At 36.2% G+C, this 22,583-nt stretch overlaps 1 pseudogene; it reads left to right on the forward strand.

The window, feature by feature from the left end:
* Positions 1–1,578: 1,578 nt before the first annotated feature.
* LOC131539157 (stonustoxin subunit beta-like) lies at positions 1,579–9,005 on the forward strand (annotated as a pseudogene).
* Positions 9,006–22,583: the final 13,578 nt, after the last annotated feature.

Below are 22,583 nucleotides of genomic sequence, written 5' to 3' on the forward strand. Positions count from 1 at the left end.
TAATACATCATCCATGATGCGCCATTTGAGGAGCACTCATCCTGGCCTTTTGGGGGTGCAGAGGATGGTAACATTGTCCCTGTACCTAGGCCTGCTATTGACACTGCTGGGCCATCTAAGCAAGGTATGCATTGTATGAAATCTAATTCAGATCACAAAGTGTTGAGACACTGTTTAGAAAATCCATATTTTAAAATAAAAATCTTTATATGTAAAAAAAAAGAAAGAAGTCAGACATTGTGGCTTGATGTCTTTTATTACTGTTCATTTTTCATGACCAAAATAACATTTATTCATAAAGAGTTCATTCAGATGTCAGACCGATGTTTCAACACATTAGAATAGCAGAACAATAAAAACACAAATTCTAAATGCTTATTATAATTTTATGAATTACTGCTTCACCTGGGATTCGAAACCAGGGTGACAGCATTCCAGTCATGAACACTAACCACTCCCCCAAATCACTTGGCGAATTAAGGAACACAACATAGGTTATAATTCGTATATATTTGCCTAACTGCTTCTCTGTTGAAACTGTTTCAGAGCAATACTTGAAAATGCCCACTAGGTGTCACCGTAGAGACGGGTGTCGAATTGCTTCGAAGCCTCGACACATTTGCTTCGACTGTTTCAGTGTTTCACGAAGCCTCGCTCTGCCCACCACTAAAGCAAAGACTTTGGCTGAAGCTCCTTCGAATCACGCGTCGCGACTCCAGAAACATGGCGCCCAGCGCATCTTTCAAACTCTGCTGAAGTAGCGCGCCATCATGACGTAGTATTTTTGGCGCACGCGCATAAAACAAAAGAGATACTTCGTGTGTGGTTACATGTTATTTCAGGCTTTTCATTTCTGTTCAAGTTGTCCTAATTCATTGTGTAGTTAGACCAAAGACTATTGTTAGACTCATTCATGACTCATTCACCTAACTAAAAGTCAGTCATTTTTACAGTGTAGTGTAGTCTAATTAAAATCAAATATATTTGAATGCAAATTAATTTTGTTTAGATCTGTTAAACTTTTGCTTGCAATTAATGCAATTAAATGTGTGTTTAAGTGAGAACAATGATATTGAAAGTATTCTGTACACAGATGTAAAGTACATTACTATTACATACAAATACAGTACTCTCATAAATGACACTGTATGTCAAATGTTATTTCGAAAATTAAACTTCATAAAGTTCATAGCGTAAAAGCTGGTGATGAAAATTTCAACAATACGTTTGGAGTATACTGTATAAGAAAGTGTATTTAAGTTTAGAAGAAAAATACATCAAGTGCATTAATGCACATAGTATATATATTGTAGACTAAATACATTTAAAATACATTAACAAATGTAATTTTGAAGAACACACTTAAGTTGAAATTAAAATCAATTATTTTAAATGTGCTTTAGTATATTGATAAATATCAAAATAAGTGTACTTATTTAAAATACAATCATAATTATGACAAATGTATTTTTAAGTAATACTTAATTAGACATTATTATAAAGTGCATTTTTAAAAAGTGCACTTAAGTATGTTAAGACCTATTGTCATTAAAGTGTACTCTCTTTAAGTACACTTTAGTAGCCTTTAATTTAGATTATATTATATTATCTGCAAGTGCACTTTTTAAAAAGTATACTTTTAATAATTGAACTACACAAAAAGTACACTTTTACTGCAATTAAGCTCACTTCTTTTTCATAAGGGCGCCCACCCTAAGTGCCCAACATGCCTGAATTTAAACTCCTCCTGTCCAGTGAAGTATCTTTCCTCCACAGGGAATCACAGGAATGAGGAGCTGCTCTCCTACACATAACACCACCGCAGAGCTCCTGACATTATCTCACCGCACAATACAGAGGCCTACCCTCGCCCTCTGGTGAGGCATCTGCCGTCTTCCTCCGCGTCTTTCTGTACTCAGTCACTGTACCATAAAGAAATGGCCATTTTAAAGAGTTGACTAATTGCCTCAAAAGCAGCTAAGTGAGTACTGTTGTTTTTTTTTGGTCTGTTATTTTAAAACCGCAAGTTTGCTTCTATAGGGTGGAGTATACATGAAACAGAAAGTGAAAGTTGAGAAGCTTCTCATCGCAGAATCTCAGCATTTCAGCACGGAAGGAAAATCAGATCAGATCAACATTTAAGGTCTTTAAATAGAAACGCTTAAACAATGTCACTTTTATATCATGTTTATATCCGAATCTAATGACAAAAGCTTCAACTCCTCAACAAAAAGATAAACGGAAGAAAGAGCTTTGAAAAAAACACTGAAGGTGAGTGAAATCAGCATCAGGCTAAAACCAGTGCTACGCATTTACAGTGTTACCATTAACCAAATATCTGTCAGTTTCTCTCTCTTCTCTCTCTATCTCTCTGTAGATAGATAGATAATTTGAAATCTTTATCCTTGAACATGAATAAACTGATATTAAATGGATAAACATTAGGCTACATGAATATAGAGAAAATCAATAGAAAAAAAAATCATTAAATAATGTCAGTGCTGCATTCAGATAATATATAAATGTCATTTATTATTAATTATATATAAATGACAGACCCTAAAAGGGTCTAGAACTGTCCTGGTACAAACTTATCTTTATTCTTCTTCATTCCCTTTTAATACATTATGTGCAAGTTCACATTTACTGTAACCTCACTAACTCATATTTTCTCATCTGATTGTCTTTAGCATGGACTCAGTGGGAGTGAATCTGATAAACACAGCAGCTCTGGGAAGACCCTTCCAGCTCGGCATGCTGTATGACTGCAGAAAAGACGAGTTAATAGCAGGTACTAAAACAGCCTTTACAGAGAGATATAAAGAAAATAATAACACTTCCATTTATTTAATACAAGTGAATAATCTAATTGAAAAAAATCAAAACTAATAACCCATAAAAGACACTTTGAAGTGGAGAAGGAATATGTCAAAACTGTGAGTATGAAAAGTCAGTGTGAAGGAAAATATCCCACCTAGCGGTGAACGTGTGCAATTGGAATAAAAATTGTATTTATACACTCTTCCCCACAGGAATCAGATTCTGGAAAAAGAACAGCTGGAGCAGAATACTTGCTCTCGTCCCCAGATTAATACAGATTTCAGTGTCACAGCTTCAGACTCCATTAAGGACAAATCTAACTTACTAAATATTGAAGGTGGACTGAACCTGAGTGTCTTAGGTGGACTCGTCCAGGTTAGCGGAGCAGCAAAGTATCTCAAAGACACCAAGACGTCCTTCATACAGCAGAGACTGACGCTACATTATCATTCAACCTGCGAGTTTAAAGAACTGACCGTCAATCAGCTGCCTTCTGAAAATATTCCTGATGATGATAATGACATAGCCACACATGTAGTAACAGGAATACTGTACGGAGCAGATGCCTGCTTTGTGTTTGACAGACAAGTTTCTTCAGATGAGGACAAAAGCACAGTAAAAGGAGAAGTAAAAGTGGCTCTAGAGAAACTGCTGGGTGTCATTTCACTAGATGCAAACGTTGACCTGAACATGAATGACAAAGAAAACTGCAGTCAAAGACTTCACTTGTACATTTTATGGTGACTTCCAGCTGCCGTCTAACCCGACCACTTTTGAAGATGCGATGAAGGTTTTTGCTGATCTTCCGAAACTGCTGAAAGAAAACCAAGAGCTGGCGGTTCCTCTGAGAGTTTGGCTTTATCCTCTGGACAAACTTCACTCAAGAGCTTCAAAACTTCAGAAAGACATCAGCATGAATCTAATCCAAGAAACTGAATCAGTGGTTGAGAGTTTAAATACAGCCGAGATGAAATGCAGTGATCTTCTGGAAGACTCTCCTGCTGTGACTTTTGCTGCATTTCATGATAAAATTCTGCAAATGAAGCAAAACTGCTACAAGTACAAGTTGAGACTCATGAAGAAGCTCGGCTCTCTGCTGCCAAACATCCGCGGAGACGTGATGAAGGAAACAGCATTGAATGATCTTCTACAAGAACATGAAGAATCTCCATTCAATGGAAGTGACCTCACAGAATGGCTGAAAGAGAGAGAAAGAGAGTCTGAGATCATTAAAACAGTCCTCAGACAGCTGAAGGATGCACAGGTGGAAAACAACATAGATGTCATTTTGATGGATCTGGAGGTTGGAAATCTGGTCAGTTACACATTCACGTCGTTGAACTGCTCAGACATGATCCTTCCTAAACAAAAGGTCTATCTGAGTTCTTCAACAAAAGAAAATGTAGAGATAAGCCCTGATTTCAAGCAAAAGTCTTGGCTCACTGCTGAGATCCAGAAGACCATGAGGAGAAACTTGGAGATATTTAAGAACCTGATGAATTCAAAGGACTGTAAACCAGCAAAGTTTATTGTGTCCTCAAAGGAAATTGTGAATAATCCTGGTTCCTGCATTCTTCTGTATGAAAGTGAATGTGATGAAGCTGTTTGCTTTACTCCTCCATCCAAACCAGTCTGTCCAATCACTGAAGAGGTCAAAGGTCAGAGTGTGGTTCTGAAGGTGGTTCCTTCATCATGTCCTGCGACAGTGGAGCTCAGATTACTGTACAAAGCAAAGCAGGACACAGTCTGGACATCTGAACCTGTGCTGAAGGATCAAGACACAGTTACTCTGACTGATCTGAGAGAAGAAACTGAGTATGAGATCAGATGTGCAGCGGCGGGGAAACTCAACTACACCACAGAGAGTGACGTGATCACGGTCAAGACGGGGGTATGAAGAAATGCATTTATTAAATAACTGGAAACATATGCAGCTTTATTAGAGAGTGTCTCGAGTACTTTATACTTAACTTCTCTTAATGTTAGATTCAGGACAGTTTTTGATGAGTATCAAATGTGTTTTTCAGAGAAATATGAGGAGCAGTGCAGGTGAGTCATATACTTTATTTGCTTACCTGATATTTAATCACATTTTAAGTCTACACCTGCTAAATGCCATAAATACAGTATATGTAATAGACAGGAAGAGTTAATGTGTTATATTTATGTCATGATCATGGTAAAGGGTAACAGGATTACGTGGGAATGGGAATATCAGTCACCTGTTCAACGATAGATACAAGGGAGGGGGGCTGAAAACTATATAATGCCAATGAAATATCAGTCTGTGCAATAAAAGAAACGTAGTAGAAAGTACTTTTTGCCTTCCCGGATAGCATGCGGATGTGGGCCACTTAAGGCAATGATACGGCACTGCTGTACAAAATGGATGTAAGCCTGAAGTGGCCCACATATAAAATAGCAAAAATGGCCCAAATTGGTTAAAGAATTGTGTATAATAACCCATACAAATACAACTCATTATATACACTACACACTTTAAAAGAGGCAGACATGTAGATGTTTGTGAAGGGGTTTTGGAGGGATGATCATTTTTAAGTCATGCCCTATTTATTGCATCAAAATTTGTTAATAATTTATTATAGTTTAGAGTGGATAATTTTATCAGTTGTTAATTATTCATGCAACAATGCATATTACTATTATAGTTTTTATTAATAACCATTGCTATATAGGTGATAACTTTGTCTAGTTCTCTTATGAATGTTTCTAGCGTGATTTGTGAAAATGTAACTTCTATACTGAATGAAATAGCACAGACTTAATTCATGGCTAGTGTTTGCGTATTTCATTTCATTCTGTAACCTACTTGCTCTACAAATCTGTGCACTAGTTTTAAACGGTACTGTTTTGACAGCATTTATGGTGTTTCTGACAGATAATATTGATATAATATAGAATTATATTTTATTTCTTTATTTCTTTATTTATTTTTTGCGTGTTGCTTGTGCAAAACCTGGATCAGGATGATTTTACCAAGTAGGACACATTTCTGGAACTTATTTGAACATTTAGGAGGACATTTTACAATTTCTTTTTACAATATGTTGAGTATTGTTGATGCATAACTCGCTTAAGGCTTAGTGTGGCCAAAATAATGTATATTTATGGTTTATTTGGTTCATTATTAGCTAAAATGTGGCTGTGCAGTGACTGCTTGTGGACCACTGCCAAAATGCCATCATTCCATGCAGCATGTGGGTCACATGAGGAATATGGGGAAGACCAGGGTTAGAATAAAAATCAACTGTGACCCACATTAGGGACAGGCTGATATATGGATTATATATATTATATTTCGTATGGTATTCTTATACGGTTGAGTTCTGTAAAGGGCTGATGGCTCTTATGTGGCCCAGATGTGGCTGATACACCAAAAGCCATTATTTAACCATATTTACACCACACCTATTATTTTGTTTAAAATACCCATTACACAGTAAATCTTAAACGCATCTTAAACACAAACATTGATTCACAGTCATTTTTTTTGTTTATAATAGAATTTTAATGATAGAAGTACAGTACAGAACATAACAGAAGTGTGCTATTGTGTAAATGTCAAATGAGTGAATAAATGTACAATAATTGATACTTTCAGTAAGTCTCGCCAGTCTCTCACTCACAGTCTGTCAGGAAAAAGGAGAGAAAAAAAGAACATTAGTATATCATAATTAGTATCATACATTAGATTATTTGACTATTAAGATGAGCACATATTATTAATGACTGTAAATCAGCTCTGCACACATTCTCTTTTTCTGCCACCCAAGACATGAGTGCTGCTATGTAGCCCTTTTTAAATGAAGAAAACATTAGCTACTCTAATAACAGACTATTGTTTTAGACATAATACTTAATAATATACATAATATTATTGAAAACGTTATGGGTGTAATGGTACACAAAAATGATGGTTCAGTACCTCAGTTTGATACATTTTGGTAGAGCAGGGGAAAAACATAAAATTGCTTTTTATTTTTATTAAGTTTACTGAGCAATTTGTGGCTTTGTCTTTAAATAAATTCAATTATAATTACAATTTTCTTAAGGACAAAAAAAAAAAAAAATCTATCTCAGCTAATGCTATAAAATAGGGAGCCCTATTACTTGAACATTACAAAAATATTAAAAGCTAAAATTAACAGAGCCCAAAATATTAAATTAAATTTCTGTTTATTTTAGATACAATCATCAACACTCAAAAAAAAAAAAAAAAGTATGCAAAGATGTAAATTGCACATAGGCAGTTTTTACAAAATGTAAACTAATTATAGAAATGTTTCTTTGTTTTTATGACAGAGTTAAAACGTACAGTAATTAAGACATCACTAACAGGTTAAATAAATATGAATATAGGCTAATATAGGGCAAATATTTATCAAAATGGTGTTATCCAGAGTTCTTTATTTTTAAGCAAAATGATGAGCTGTGAACACTGAATGACTTGCCTGAGGTAAGAGATGCTGCTTCGTGATATTTTGTTGACGAGCTGTTTTGTTGGCAGTTTTCTGCGGTTGCAAAACTGATTGAGAGATTACTTGAGACAAGAGATGTTCATTTGTGTTTAATTTGCATTATAACTAGTAGAAAAGAGAAAGGTATGATCACATTCCCTCTCTCTTCACGCTGCCGTTTGTACCTGAAGCGGTCTGTCACGTTAAATATCCTGATAGACATAAATTTAAAAATGAGACTTTGTTTCTTATTAAGAATACAACAGAAAACTTATGCGATTATTGGACAGGAGGCAATGTATAGTAATAATGTATAGCAAAATTTTATTCACGCATAAACGGACAGTTCCGCACATGCAGTGGTTAAAACTATTGTTCGGTACACATACCGAACCAAATGAAATGTTTCTGTATAAATAAGTGTACCGCTACACCCTTAGAAAAACACCAAAACTGCACTGACCTGAATAATAGTGTGTCTGAGCAAAGGCTGTTGTTGTGAGGGAGCTTCTTCATCTTCTTCTTTTTAACGGCGGTTGTAAAGAGTGAGCAGAGCGGGAAATAACACCAGTAACAATAACATCAGTAATCCACCAATAGGAACAGGGGAAGACACAAAGCAACCAATAGCATTGTTGAATGGGTTGAGATGTGGACTGCCACAAACCTGCCACACATGACTATAGCAGGTTATGTGTTTTTCCAAGTAAAAGCCAAATACCTCAATACAAAGTGCCATCCAAAAGAAAATTCCCTCCAATTCTAAAGCTATGGCAAAACATATATGATGAAAGTTTGGCCCATATGTGCTCAGCCATGCCATACCTAGGCCAAATGTGACAGATATCAGCCCAAACGTTCTTGCTATCTGGGCATTAGGCCAGCACTTCAGGGGAATATAACCATTATAATGGTTAGAGCGTCGGACTCGTAACCCAAAGGTTGCGGGTTCGAGTGTGTGTGTTTGTTCACTGCTGTGTGTGTGCATTTTGGATGGGATAAATGCGGAGCACTAATTCCCGAGTATGGGTTACCGTACTTGGCCGAATGTCACGTCATTTTCACTTTGGGCCGGAGCAAGTTGTTGGATCTGGTTTAATTTATGTATTTATTTATTGTCACAGCTTGCTTGTGGCCTAAATTTGGCAAACAGGAGCGGACTGCCCAAGTGCCATCATTTTACACAGTATGTGGGCCGAGCAAAGTGTTGGATCTGGGCTGGATCTGGGCCAGAATTAAAATAAAAGTGTGTGTGACACTTTATGAAGTTAACCAAGTGGGAAGTTGCAGTTTAGGGTCAGCAATATCTTTATCTTATCTTATTTGCAAAGATTTAAAATAATTTCAGTTTATTTTATTTTATTTTTATTTGTTTTTACAGCAATATCTGTGTCATTTTAGAGCCAGGTTTATGCATTGAAATCACAGGTGTAGTCAATTTAGTTTCAGTGATCACAGGTTTTTTTTAATTTTTTTTTTTAGAAAACAGAAGCAGCAAAACGATGAGAAAACACCACAGCAATGGAAAGAGCTTTAGTGTTGCACATAATATAAAGAACAACTGGAGCAGAATAATAGAAGCTGGAAGCAATGAAAACCTACCAGTATTTAAACTCCAGCTGAAGGAAACATGGCAGAACAGTGATGGATTCTGCAGAAGAAGCACCTTTGGAAAAACACCACAAAACCAAACAAGACCATTATGATGATCGGAGACACAGGTTCAGGAAAAACACTATTAACAGCATGATCAACTACATTCTGGGAGTGCAATGGATAGACGACTTCCGGTTTGTGCTGATAGATGAAGGGAAGCAGAAATCTCAGGCTGAAAGTCAGACATCGGAGATCACAGCATATCAGATCAATCACATGGATGGTTTCCGGGTCCCATATTCTCTGACTATTGTGGACACACCAGGCTTGGGCGATACCAGAGGAATTTCACATGACCAGAAAATCACAAAACAGATTCGGGAGTTCTTTTCTGCCCGAGGAGGGATCGACTGCATTGATGCCGTGTGTTTTGTAGTACAGGCTTCACTTGCCCGTCTGACGCACACACAGAAATACATCTTTGACTCCATTCTTTTCATATTTGGGAAGGATATCGCTGAAAACATCCTTATGATGGTCACTTTTGCAGACGGGAAAACACCTCCTGAGGCCATCAAAGTCTCTGAGGTGTCCTGTTCTACCAACGAGTCTGGAGAACCACTTCACTTCAAGTTCAACAACTCTGCTGTGTTTGCTACCAATAATAAATCTGAAGAAGATGAGGAGTCTGATTGTGAAAACTTTGACCAAATGTTCTGGAAGTTGGGATTTTCTAGCATGAATAAATTCTTCACATCCCTAAACAAGATGACAACCAAGAGCTTGTCTCTGACTCGGGAGGTCCTAAAAGAGCGGCAGCAGCTAGAAGTGCTTGTCGAAGGCCTCCAGCCCCAAATCAATGCTGGTCTGACAAAACTGGATGAAATCAAGAAGACAAGAGCTGCTCTGGAGCAGAACAAGGCTGAAATGGAGGCAAATAAAGATTTTGAATATGAACTACAAGTAACTGTCCCAAAACAGATTGAAATCAAAACAGGCCACTTTTTGACCAACTGCCAGATTTGTCACTTCACATGTCATGATACATGCGCTATTCCAAACGACGAAGATAAACATGGTTGCGTGGCCATGAAAGATGGAAAGTGTACGGTCTGTCCAGGAAAGTGTGTTTGGAATGTGCACTTTAATCAGAAATACAGATGGACTTATGTCACAGAAAAGAGAAAGGAAACCTATCAGGATTTAAAGAAGCGATTTGAAGATGCATATGGACAGGTCATGTCAAAAGAAAAGATCTTTGAAGAGCTTGAAAATGAGCTTCAGGTTATTCAGGATATTCTGACCCGTCTAATTGAACAATCTCAAAAGTCCTTTGAGCGGCTGCAGGAAATTGCCCTCAAGCCCAATCCTCTGTCCACCCCTGACTACATTGATCTGATGATTGAGTCTGAGAAACAAGAACGCAAGCCTGGATTTCAAGATCGCATTCGGTCTTTAATGGACGTCAGGAAGAAGGCAGAGATCATCAGTAAGGTTTCCACAGGAGGAGCGCTTCCAGAGGATTGGAAAGAATACAAACCTGAAACAAGAAAAAAAGGAGTACCCTTTCCAAGGGTCCTGTTCAATAATGCAGTGAATTATTTAAGTGAAAAATGAGCAGAAAATGAAATATAGTACAAAGCAATACAATACAAATTTTGTTTATGATAAATGTATATATTCAGATGACCGTGATAAATATAAGTGCTCTGTCATGAAAGACGGAAAGTGTACGGTCTGTCCAGGAAAGTGTGCTTGGAATGTGCACTTTAATCAGAAATACAGATGGACTTATGTCACAGAAAAGAGAAAAGAAACCTACCAGGATTTAAAGAAGTGATTTGAGGAAGCACATGGACAGGTCAGGTCAAAAGAAAAGATCTTTGAAGAGCATGAAAAGGATCTAATGGTTGTCCAGGATATTGTGACCCGTCTAATTGAACAATCTCAAAAGTCCTTTGAGCGGCTGCAGGAAATTGCCCTCAAGCCCAATCCTCTGTCCACCCCTGACTGAGAAACAAGAATGCAAGCTTGGATTTAAAGATCGCATTCAGTCTTTACTGGACGTCAGGAAGAAGGCAGAGATCATCAGTAAGGTTTCTACAGGAGAAGTGCTTCCAGAAGATTAGAAAGAATACAAACCTGAAACAAGAAAAAATCAAGCAGCTTATGATCCTGGAGTCCTGTTCAGTCAGGTGAAGGGGATGAATAATGTTGGGAAAAAGCATATATGGAACAAATCTGTAATGCATTTAAGTAAAACTTTAACTCTTTATCTACAGTTAATATAACTATAAACTAAAACATTTGGTTTTGTAGTAAGAAGCTCTGCATGCATTTTTATGGTATTTAAAATACTTTCATACTTTAGAAATCATTTTTAAAAATTGTCTTCTTTCTACCCATGATGTATTATGTATTATAACAGCTTGTTACGTGAAAAAAGAGAAAATCATACATCCAAACATGATATATGTTATATTGAATGAATTGAATGTAGCGGATTGCACCCAGCACCACAAATAGACCACACCAGGCTCTTTGGGGAAGCGAGTCTGCAGTTTATTGACAATTAATACACACAGCTTCAGACTCGCTGATTCAGCCGACTCTCTCCAGTCACAGACTGTTCTGATGTTCTACACAATAAAGTTCTGTATTACAATGAACATTGTCTTTCTGTGTCTTACTTATGGAAATTTACATTTACACAAAACAAATTAAATGATAAAATAAACTTAATCAACAGTACATTCATTTACTTTGATATCATGGCCAATATATCTTAATTTGTTAGATCGTATAGTGGTTTATTTTCTTATTTTGTCAAACATACCTGCAGTTTATTGACAGACAGACAATTAATACACAGCGCTTCAGACTTGCTGCGATTCAGCTGAAGGATGCAAAAAAAAATGCATTAGTACCGTCCTCCTTAACAGCATCTGCAATTCATATACACAGATTTGTCTATGAACATACATTCTGACATTAACCCTTGTGCACTGTTCGTTTGGGAATTACACTCCAGAGACCCCAGGCAACAAAATGTAATTTTGTAACAAAATAATATATATATTTTTTAACAAATGTATTTTTAGTCAGTTTATTAATGTTTTTACTCCACATTTGTGCAGTTTTTTGAGGACTGATGATATTTTTTAAATTTATACAAATAATTTAAAAAATGTTTAAATAGGTTTTTATACAAAAACAGCTTTTTATGTAAAATTCACTTTATAAAAAGATACATTTCTAACTTTCATTCATGGGGATAACATGGATAATTTGACATGGTTTAGTGTAAGATTTTTGCCCACCTTTTGGAAAATGCAGTTTTAAAATAAAAAAATCATCACTTTAACCAGTAGATGGCATTAGAGCTCTACTGTTTGCTATTTGACTAACTGAAAGACATATTTTCACAAGTTTTTCCAGTTGGATTCATATCTAAATATTATAAAATCACAATTATAACAAAAAAAAAAGTTTGTTTTTTTTTGTCAAAGTTTAACATGTTTTGTAGTGAAAAAAAATTTTCAGTTAGTTTTTCAGAAATGTTACATTATGATTAGAATCAAATCTGAACAAGATGTGAAGAGAAATGTTGGAGTCTTTAGAGTTTATCATTTATTTTACACATCTGTTTTTCATATAATTCTACATATTTAATCAACACTTCAGTTACTAAATAAACAGAACGGAAATTAACAGAAATGAACAATTATATTACATATTGATTAAAAATACATGCAACAGTAACAAATTCAATAACAAATGAGCAAATAAAGCACTAACAAAGTAAAAATTAGTTTGTAAGAGATGAGACCAATTATTGTTCTATAGGTGTTCAATTTTTCAGTCTTGTTTATTAGTCAGTACACTGTAGGCAGGAGGCATAGTAAACGGCATGACTTTTGCAGATGGTGTGGTTTTCTGATCCTGTACACGGGAACAGAGGTAGCATCTCATCCTCTTCCTGGGGTTTTCTTCTGTGTGTGATGTGGAAGCTTCATTTTCCACCTCAAGAGATCTTTTCACTTTTTTCAGGATACCGAGAGAGGCTGGGGTGCGTGCAAGTTGCTGTCGATTCTCCGTAAGGGGAGCCACCAGACTTATTCCAAGCTCCTCCAGAAATAGCCTTTCTTGAAGGCTTTCCCTGAGTTTCATTCTGGACAGACATCAGACCTCAGACCATAGCACGCAAGAATTCAGTGCAGAGACATCAAGCATGATGAAAAACAGCACCATCAGCGAACGAGCTGTCTTTCGTTTGCAGGTGTAATTGGCTACCATCTGCAATATTACAAACACAGACACACACACACACACACACACACACACACACTTAGTTCATCTGCTGCTGTTTGCTTGCAAAATAAATGACACTTACTTTATAACTACCCAGATAGCAAAATCCCAGCAAACAATGGCGGTCCACCAGCGTTTTTGGGCGGCACAAATTCAGCGGCTTAATACGGTCGGACCACCGTCGGCACACCATCAGCGAGCCGACCAATCTAAAAAAGCTGTCGCGTTTTTTGGGTGGCACGCCACCAGCGGTTTGCCGCAGCTGGGCCTCCGTCGGTGCACCAGTGGCAAGCGGAGGGTCTGTCCTGTTCTACTGAGCTCTTACATGACACTTTGTTTTATGAATTATATATATTACATTTATGTTTAACATTACATTTTTACAGTTAGAAGGAATCTGGAGCACTGAATAAAAATAGTGAGTTATAATTATTAACAAAAGTTTAGTATAAAAACTGCAAGCACATTTTTTAATGAAATAAATAGTTTGAATGATCGCAAAAACAACAATACAATACAAAAAAAAAAAAAAAATCTATACAAATTAAATAAAAATAAAAGTGCTAATTTGTCCCACTATCAAGTGCGGGTTGCAGTTTACACCTATGTATGAATGGGTCATATAACTACAAAACGATTAAAATTCAAAATTAAATATTTTTTGTTGTTGTTTATGTTCTATATAATGTTTATTTAAATGGTGTGTGACTGTGACGTGTTTTGAGCGCGCTCTGAGTCTCAAACGCTGCAGCTAGGGAGTTACCATGGAAACGGGGCGGCAATTCTCCAACTGACAGCTGCAACACTGCGTCTCTCGCTGCTGTTTTCACCGTTTTCAGGTGAGTTTAGTCCCTAAAATCACACAAATATTACATACAACTGTTCCTGACACTTTTCTTTCTTGTAATTGATACGCTTCTGTTGAATATTTACTTCATAAAGACGGTTTAGTGTCTTCGAAAAAGTCCGTTAGCATCGCAACTGTTTTCAGACGATGTATGCTAACTCTGTATATTGAGCTCTGATTTATCAAAGTTTTGACTTTTCATCACATATTTATGTGTAGTTGGGAGATTTTAATAGCTTTGTAAAGGTTTTGTCAATGGGTTATTGGAATTAGACGAGTTTATTTAGCCTAAAATATGTGCTGTAACTTTACTGTTAATCGGTGACGTCACTTAAAGGAGCATGTATTAACTGAATCTAGTTAAAACGTGATTTGATATTTAATGGCAAACAATTATTGATGATAATTGTTCTGTGGTTTCAGGAGTAACACTTCTACAACAGAAGAGAAGCTCCAAGATATCTAAATTTCTGAAGGAAGCTGCTGACAGAGATAGAAACATAGGTAAGCTGCATGAGAAAGCTCATTACATCACTTCATATATGCAAATATGTAGTGAAAAAATGCATATCACCATGCATCGTTTACAATTCTTTATTAAAGTTATTTTAAGAAGGTTTTGACATCCAAACATGAGTGAGTGATGTTAAAATGTATTTTATTTCTGTGATCAAAGATGAATTTTCAGCATCATTACTCTTCAGTTTTACATGATGATTATTCAGAAATCATTCTAATATGCTGATTTGCTGCTCAGGAAATATTCCTGATTCATATTTTGTTTTGTGTTTTGTTTGTATTATTCAGGATTCCTTAATGAACAAAGTTTAAAATGAACAGTATTTATTTGAAACAAAAATATTTACTTTCACTTCTCATCAATTTAATGCATCCTTGCTGAATAAAAATGAATTTATTAAAAAACCTCACTGACTGCAAACTTTAGAACAGTATTGTACAATACCATTTAAAGGTCTGGAGTCTATTTAACAATGAATCCTGAAAAAAAAAAGAAAAAAGTTTACACTAAAATGTTTTATCAGCACATCTTTTTTTATATATTGTTAATAATCAGAAATGTTTCTTGAGCAGCAAATCAGATTTATTTTTGAAGGATCATGTGACACTGAAGACTGGAGAAATGATGTTAAATTCAGCTTTGATCACAGCAATACGTTACAATTTTAACATACTCAAATAATGAAAAAAAAAAACAGTTCTCTTGAATTGTAATATCATTTCACAATGTTATTGTTTTAACTGTTTTTTTAGTTGTGAGTATAAGAGACTTATTTCAAAGATGTAAAAATCCTACTGACCCCAGACTTTTTAACAGTTGTGTAAATTAGTTATGATGTTCCTCCCACTTCAATAATACTGCAGCATATGTACACTGTAAAAAATCCAATTCACAAAATGCTGAAAGGGCAAAAATATTTGGTTACACTTTATTTTGATAGTCCACTTTAGACATTCTACTAACTATAAGTAACTTTGTAACTACGTGTCAACTAATTCTCATTAATTTGCAACTACATGTCTTCTAACTCTCCGTAGGGTAGGTTTAGGGTTAGTAGAATAAGTTGACATACACTTGTAAGGTTTCTCATAGTCAGTATGTTGTATGTTGTGGACCCATCAAAATAAAGTGTTAGAAGTTATTAAGCAGAGAGTCTACTAATACTCTAATGACTGCTAGTTGACATGTAGTTGCAAAGTTTCTTACTGTTAGTAGAATGTCTAAACTATCAAAATAAAGTGTTACCAAATATTTAAGTTGAACTCTTTTTATTGCTTGTGCTTAGTTGATAAGACATATTAAGTCTGCACAAGTATATTTTAAAAATATTAAATGAATGGTTATTTTCAAATCCAGTCAACAATTAGAATGCTAAATGTTGACTAAACTAATAAAAACAAATCCAGCCAACACTGAGATCATTCCGCACGTGCACGAGCCTGAGTGACTTCGCAGGAGAAACAGCGCCGCCGTCTTGTCAAGTTCACGAGTCAGGTGGGTTGCACTAAATAAATGTTATTTTTTTAGACTAAATTTAACGAGAAAATCATGCAACATATCCAATTTTTTTGAGTGGACATTTAGAAAGTGTTTTATGAGTTGTATATCTGAAGAAAAGTGGATATAAGACAGTGTATGTCAAGTTCAGGCATCAAGTAAGTCAAGTGGCACTGAATAAATCTTTGTACTTAACGTTATACTGCATTTATAAAAACGTATATTATGAAGGTGTAAATGTTTTATTTAAAATGTATATTTTTATACACAAGCATACAACATAAATAAAAACATTGAATAAGCGTTGTATGATGCGTTATGTCTGAGGGAAGTTTAAGTTAAGGGAACGTGCTCTCACCTTGTTTAATCCATAAAACACGATGTCAAAAGCTGTGTTACTATAATGAATTCTTGTCTCGTGAATGGCGCTTCAAGTTTGTCGTTCCGAATGAAAATGAACAACTAAATGGATTGTTCTAGTCAGTTCTAGGTTAGTGAATCACTAGATTCAGTAAACACTGGGACAACTGATCAATCAATTTGTAAAACGTCACCATTGGTATTTATCAACAGGCAGGACCGTTATATTATGATATAATTTTATGCTATTTAAGGTAACTTAGCCATATAATATGAAATGTACATGTTCTATTACAAATCCAGTCAGCATCAATGCTCCATGTTGTGCAATGGATGGATTTATGCCACACAAAAAAGAAAGAAAATTGGTTTCAACTTCTGTTTCATCACAAATTAACTGATATTGATACATTGTAAGTGATTTAAAAGGCATCATTTAATTTTTTTAACTTAAAATGTACTTTTCTTTCTCCATCAGGGTGTGGCCAAAGGTTTCATTGGTGCTTTGTCATCACTGCAAGATTTCAGATGCAACCCAGTCAGTTCTTCCAAGGCACCAAACACCAGACCGCTCCACTGCAACTACATACTGTGTGTACCTTCAAGACTAGGAGTTTATTGTTTTCATTCCAGTTAATGTGTGTAAATGTGTGTTTACTACAATTAAAATGTGCTTTATTGTTCTCAGTGGCATCTACGCTAATATTAGTCTGTTTCATTCTTATTCCGAGGTCACCATAGCCTCCAGATCAGATGGTGGATCAGCACCTAGAGACGACCTCTACAGCCCTGAATGTCAGCGGAGACCATGTCAACTAGATGAGCTCCAGAGACAGATCCCCAGTGAAGACCTCGTTGGCCATCGGGACAAGACCACGAGAACCAGACAAGTCCTCTGCTCAATCTGACCTGTGCAGGAATTAAACCATGCCATGCTGGTTTCGTCTGGCCAGAGGAGAACTGCCCCTCGACTGAGCCTGGTTTCTCCCAAGGTTTTCTACTCAGTTTCTGTCACCGATGGAGTTTTGAGTCCTTGCCGCTGTCGCCTCTGGCTTGCTTATTTGGGGACGCTTGGCTGATTGCATAAAGAGAAGAGAAGAGAGCTGAACTGAATGATGATTTCATTGAATCATCAATGAACTGACTTTAACTGGAAAAATGACTTGTTAATGTCCTCTTGCATTATTAACAAACTATTTTTCAGTTTGACTGTAAATCTGCTTTGACACGATCAGTATTGTATAAAGTGCATTATAAATAAAGGTGACTTGACTTGATTTTATATACTGTAACATAGGGCTGGGCGATATGAGCAAAAATTCATATCTCTGTATTTTTTGGCCGATGTGCGGTATACGGTATATATCTCGGAATTTTGTATTTGGATTAAACAAATAAAGTGAATGTAAGCATGAAGGCATATATTATGTGCAAAAAGGGTTAAAATCACATTACATTCTAACATTGTAACATTGCAATCTAAAAACAAAAATAATGCTTTTAAAGCAGAAGTTAAATTTACTAAACTAAAATTAAAAATAATAAAAAAGCACAGATTAATTGAGTAAAAAGGCTATTACCCCATTACACTTTACAGTTTGTGCTATCATACAAATACACTTACTTGTCGGTTTAAAATTCTACATATGTCACATTTATTTTCCAACTACAAATATTTCAGCAAAATGTATATTTTAGTCAGAGTTATTGCGCTCCATTTGTTTGGCCAGCATGCACGTGGCGGCAGTCGTTCTAAATGAAGTCTGTGAAGTTTAGTGGAGAATCGCAAAGCAAAAGCTCACGCACTTCTGACTGCAAAATGGGAATATTTCCATGGCTTTCTAACATTTACAGATGGAGAATATACCTGTGAAATGTAAGTTATGCGTTAAGGAAAACAGCACGTCTCTGTCAGCGGCACACGCAGCCTTTCTGTCAGAGCTGCTTTAAACTGAACATATAAACCATAGGCTACTATATCTTACGATGTTTTTTAAAGCCCTTCATATAAAGCCTGATACATGTAGAACAAATTGTATTATGCACTTTCTCCGCAGCAGTTCAGTCTGTGTCCTCCCTAGATTATTTTTTTTCAGATCGTATCAAACTACTTATATCGATATTAACGGTATTGCTTCATACCGTATCGCTTATAAAGATTATATCGATATATCGTACAAACTTGACTTGAACTTGACTTGACTTGAAACTCGATATACCGACCAGCCCTACTGTAACACCTGGTTTATTTTTTATTTTTGTGACTTCTGCCTCATTTTAAAGATGTAATTGTGAACAGTAGTAATATTGGTAAATGTTTGTTTGCTAACATTTTGTTTAGCTTGTTTAGGTTTTTCTTAGTTCATTAAAGTTTAAACTGAATTTTGCAGTTGTATTACAGATGTAATGTTTGTCAGCTGGAGCTTTAAAGGGATAGTTCACTCAAAAATTTGCTGTTAATTTACTGACCCTTCTTTAAGCCTGTATGTTTAGTCTGTATGACAAATGTTATAAATGGAGATTGTTATTAAATAATGGCTATTATGTGTTGTAAATTGTGTTTTTAGTGATTGATAAACACCAGTTAATCATTTTTAATAATTTTGTTAAACTATAAAAATATGTTTTAGTTCCCCCGCAATTTCTTATGATGCCCAAATAATAAATCTTAGTTGAGGTAACATATAAAACACATGGAGTAAATGCTTAAATTTTAATTGACATAACTTGCTGTAGTCTTCTAAATGTTTGACCAATTAAAACATTTTATTTGAATGGACTATAAAACTACTTTTTAGAGTGTAGACTGTGTCTGTTCCCTGAATACTGAGGACAAATTATATGCTTACTAAGGGATATAGAATAAAATCAGATTGCGATTTAACCAAATTATAGCTAAGTAAGCTAAATGATGTCACAAAGTACCCAGTATAGTACCCAGAATATCAAAGTCCAGTAAAGGAGGCAGAGATTTTTCGCATTTTACTCTTAAACTCTCGAATAGCCTCCAGATTAGACTTTTAGTTATTGAAATATGTTCTCAGGGCAGCATTGCATCTTATTGGTTCTCTCAGTCGTCCAATCAGCGACAGCAGGAGGCGGGACATGGATTATTAGATTTTTTTTTTTCTCAGGACGCGGGAGACATCACGCCAAGGAGATCGTTGCAGTTAAGGTAATGTTGTGTTTTATGTTGAACTATTACATTATTACATAAAAATGTCAAGATAATGAAGTATTTGGATTTTAAGGGAAGGTAATGTTGTGTTTTATGTTGAACTATATTAGATTATTACATTAAAATGTCAAGATAATGAAGTATTTGGATTTTAAGTAAAGCTTGTTTTTCTATCGAGCTGTTATTTAATTAGCTAACTTTAGCTAACTAATGTAAGTAAGCTAACTCGCAACATTAGCTAGCTAGCTCTAAGAAAGGATAATAGCTAATGTTAGCTTATATTTTATTATAACTTTTACTGGCTATAATAGCAAGTTACGCTGCTGTCATTGCATACTTTTGCTGTGGTAGTGTTGCTGCTTCCAGGGCATTTTGTCATAGCTACATACAACAAAAAGCTTAGCTGCTCTTTAGTGCATTTTTTATGCATATATTCTAATACTGGTCTTAGAGCACCATGTCGTATTTTAGCGCAACATTCATTTGCTGCTCTAAGGACATTTTTGCAGCATAAATTCTAATACTGCCCTCAGGGCACCTTACCGTATCTCCATGCAACATTCTAATACTGCCCTCAGGGCACCTTACCGTATCTCCATGCAACATTCTAATACTGCCCTCAGGGCACCTTACCGTATCTCCATGCAGCATTCTAATACTGCTCTTAGGGCACCTTACCGTATCTCCATGCAACATTCTAATACTGCTCTTAGGGCACCTTGCCGTATCTCCATGCAGCATTCTAATACTGCCCTCAGGGCACCTTGCCGTATCTCCATGCAGCATTCTAATACTGCCCTCAGGGCACCTTGCTGTATCTCCATGCAGCATTCTAATACTGCTCTTAGGGCACCTTGCCGTATCTCCATGCAACATTCTAATACTGCTCTTAGGGCACCTTACCGTATCTCCATGCAGCATTCTAATACTGCCCTCAGAGCACCTTGCTGTATCTCCATGCAGCATTCTAATACTGCCCTCAGGGCACCTTACCGTATCTCCATGCAACATTCATTTGCTGCTCTTAGCGCATTTTGTTGCAGATATTCTAATGCTGCTCTGAGGGTACCTTATGACATTAGATCTAGAATTGGCTGCTCTAAGGACATTTTTGCAGCATAAATTCTAATACTGCTCTCAGGGCACCTTGCCGTATCTCCATGCAACATTCTAATACTGCTCTTAGGGCACCTTACCGTATCTCCATGCAACATTCTAATACTGCCCTCAGGGCACCTTACCGTATCTCCATGCAGCATTCTAATACTGCTCTTAGGGCACCTTGCCGTATCTCCATGCAACATTCTAATACTGCTCTTAGGGCACCTTACCGTATCTCCATGCAGCATTCTAATACTGCCCTCAGGGCACCTTGCTGTATCTTGCTGTATACACTTGGCTTATACTAACAAGTATACAGAGAAGTACAAGTATATTTGACCTATACTTGCACTTGCATCTTTTGATCAAGATACACTAAAGAAAAGTATTCTTTCTGTATACAGAACGTTTAAGTATACTTGGCGTGTTCCTTCGGATGCCCTCGATCCATAGCTGCTCCATAATCTGCAGTTGATATAAACAATACAGCTTTAAGAAAACAATAATTTTATGAAACATTTCAGAAATAGACACAACATATTTCATTATTACCATTGAAATGACACTGAACTGAAATGACATTTAATAACATGTGTATGTATTCTTTATTGAAGATGGATTCTATGTGGACAGCCTGTTGAAGGTGGCGTCTTCAAAGAAAGCTAAAAGGTTGGTAATGCTACGACTAGAGTTGGGTTGGGTGGGTGTGCCTTTTTATATGACAAATTGACTTGATAGAGGCAAGAGTGCAGATAACATCAGTAGAACATGTGTGTTATGTGCCTAATGCAACTAATGCAAAAAAACAGGTAAAACTACAAACTATGTAGAATAGAGTAATGAGTAATGGCTTATTTGTCAAACAATATGATGTTGTTCACTTAAGCCTCATGGTTTTATAGGTGATCTTTGTCTACAGATATGTTGGTTTTTGATGTTCACAAAAAATGATGTGTTATCATTGCACAGGCACTTTGTTTCAGTAGAGGAGCTGCAGAGGAGATGCTCTGCACCAGAAAAATTCTCTGGTCACCTCATGGTGACTTATTTGAGGAAGGCAAAGGGGAAAAAAAAGGAGCTTGTGAGGGAATTGAAAGAGGCAGGGGTGCAGCTGAGTCCGTATGGCTCAAACACTACAATCTGCACCAAACTAGTTGAAGGTAACATATATGCAGTCAGAACTAGGCGATTTCTTAAAGGTGTACATTCAAACAGAATCCCTTATTATTGAATTAGGTGTTCCCACCAAAGGTTGTAGAACTGCAAGTTTTAGAATGTCAGCCATGTTGGAGGCATAAGTAGCCTAGGTGAATGAATGAGGCATAGGCAAACAAATGCAAATGGCCATACAGTTTAACAAAATGTAAACTGTTTAGTAACTGAAATATAAACTACATTAGTAACATGTTAATGTCTCATTTACTCATTGGCTCCTTTTGTGTCACAGAGGAGTGCCAAGGTCTTGCTAAAGACCTAGGATATTTGACCAAGGAAATACCCTTCAAAATCATAGGCCAGCAGCTGGCTGAGCGAGGCTGCAGAAGAGAGCATCTTGACTTGAGGTAAAATATGCATACAGATATCTTTTTCCTTCCACTTTTTAAGTCTTTCTCCTTCTGAATTGGCATAATATTGTTATGCCAGTGCTTTCGCTCAATTCGTAATTGTACTGTATACAAGGGCGTAAATCCCAGGGGGGTCAGATCTAAGGGTTGTCCCGCCTAGAAATATCATTAAAACAATGCTGTGTATTGTAAATAACATAATGATGTATACTTAAATATCTGTGTAAGAAGTAAAACAATACAAACCCTGAAAAATGCTTTTTAAGTTTGGAAACATTTGAGTTCCCCCTCCCTTGCCTCACAGTGGTTT

Source organism: Onychostoma macrolepis, chromosome 04 (genome assembly GCF_012432095.1).
Source record: "Onychostoma macrolepis isolate SWU-2019 chromosome 04, ASM1243209v1, whole genome shotgun sequence".
Classification (NCBI taxonomy): Eukaryota; Metazoa; Chordata; class Actinopteri; order Cypriniformes; family Cyprinidae; genus Onychostoma; species Onychostoma macrolepis.